General features: G+C 46.2%; 1 pseudogene; it reads right to left on the bottom strand.

Annotated features, from left to right (window-relative positions):
• Positions 1 to 256: 256 nt before the first annotated feature.
• On the bottom strand, positions 257 to 1,290 carry LOC101660796 (annotated as a pseudogene).
• Positions 1,291 to 2,141: the final 851 nt, after the last annotated feature.

Below are 2,141 nucleotides of genomic sequence, written 5' to 3'. Positions count from 1 at the left end.
CTTGGAAAAGGGGTCCTTTGACAAAGCATTTTACATAACACCTCTACCAAACTAAACCTAATTATTTTTAGTAGGTAAATTGAGAGAGTTGATTCCCCCCCAACTCCCACTCCATCCCTTCCTTCCTGTCACACAGCAAGTAAAGCACACGGGCCTGGGAGTAGCCTCTATGTGCCACCCTTTGGCCAGTGAGGACGATTCAGAGAGAATACAACCATCAATCAGATAAAGAAGCGGTGGTGACAAAGGACAACAATTAAGCTGTTGCCTCAATTGCACATTCCCACGCAAGGTGCCCTGATTCTCCACAGGGATTGGCATTTGCCTTGGCTTGTCTTGCTGCAGTGGCTACATGATTAGTTTCACCACACCTGTAGCACTTCCCTTTGGCACAGTCTTTTTGAATGTGTCCACATTTGCCACAAGAGGACTACTTCTGCTCATCCCCGTGGCCACAGGCACGAGCCAGAGGGCCTGGTTTGCCACAGTTGGTAGCAACACTGTTCACGCTCCCTCTCAGGCACCTTTGCAGTCCTGGGCAACCTTTTGCAGCACTCATCCTCCTGAAGATCACAATCCTTGGCAAGATGACCAGACTCACCACAATGAGAACAGACGTCTCCATCTGTGTGAGTCTAGGTTGACAGAGCAACAAACCCAGAGACTCTTGCATGTCTAACAAAGAGCTTTATATACAAGAGCAGTTGAATATTGAGAAATCATCCCGGCCCAGTCCAGATCAAGTCCATAAGTCCAATATTAGCCCATATGTCCGATACCAAGCTAAACAGTCCTCTTCAGACTGGCGAAACACATGCAATGACAATGAATGCAGGAAGATCACAGGCAAGTGGATGGGAAGTCTTGTGGATCCAGTGGCATTATAAGCATCTCAATTGCTGGCAGGGGTCTCCACGTGGCTTCTCTGGCTCCAGAGGTCTGACTCCATCAGCCTCTCTCCATGTATCTTCTCCACAGATGTCTCACAGGGAGTGAGCAGAGAGAGAGACTATCTCCTGCCTCCAGGGAGGAATACATGAGTTCCCAGAACCCTCAGGAGAAGGTTCTGCCCACACAGAGGCCTCATTGGCTATGATCTGATTGACAGGCTAGACTCCACCCCTTCCCTCTGAATTCTCAAATTGACACCAGATTATGTAACGGCCACACCATCTGGAGTAAAGCCACTTCTGCCACCATTTCTCATTCCACGGCCACAGCCTCTTCCAGCAGGGCATTCCGGGCCGAGTGGGCAGATCGCCCACACTTGAGGCTTTTGTTGCTGCTCATGGCTGCAGTTAGGGGTCCTCCGGTGCCTGGTTGGGTGCAGGTGCCTGGTTGGGTGCAGGTGCCTGGTTGGGTGCACAGCAGCAGAGATGGGGACGCAGCCAGGGTGAAAGTGGCTCTCTAGGTAGAGGCTATTTATTTTCAGCTTCCTCGCTGGCGCCACATGCGTGCCTGCACACAGCACCACCCACCCTGAAGCCACTCTGTACAAGACCATTGCATAACTATGGTACTGTTGTGACTATTTTAAGAAAAAGGCTAAGAGATGTGGTAAGCAGACGCCATAGATATTGTTATCCACCAGGTCATCAAACTTGTTACTTTAGCATATGGACTGAAAGATGAAAGTCGACACAATCAAAAGAAATGCATATTTGATTGAAGATTAATTGAATGGAAGCTAGAGAAATGAAAATGCTTTAACTTCAACAGTAGCTTTACACAGAATACACTATGGGCTTTTCAAAGGATTATGATTATCCTTAATCGTGCTAAAATGCAGCTTGAAGCAATTGTGAGTAATAGATGTGTTATTAATACCAGCTGTACCCAGGTTTTGATTATATAAGAGAACAGGTTAAAACTGGTGACAGATGGCAAGCCTAAAAGTTCTAGTAAATCCAAGTTTTTAAATACTGAAGATGTGAGCTTTTCTGCTTGAAGAACCCAGATTTTTTTTCTTTACAAGGAATAGATAGACGGGAGATGGAATTATCCCAGTGAGTGCCAATTGCGACTATTTTTAGAAACTAATGGTGTTATCTTTCTGAATCTTCAAGTTTACCCTTTCCCAACACATTAATGTTTGTCAAACTATGGCCTGGGAGTCTCTTTTGAACTCATATAGATTTCCA

This window comes from Echinops telfairi, unplaced genomic scaffold (genome assembly GCF_000313985.2).
Source record: "Echinops telfairi isolate 266 unplaced genomic scaffold, ASM31398v2 ScPeMD7_8;HRSCAF=38, whole genome shotgun sequence".
In the NCBI taxonomy this organism is placed as follows: domain Eukaryota; kingdom Metazoa; phylum Chordata; class Mammalia; order Afrosoricida; family Tenrecidae; genus Echinops; species Echinops telfairi.
The sequence above is the reverse complement of the archived record's forward strand: the minus strand, read 5'-3'. Positions and strand labels throughout refer to the sequence as shown.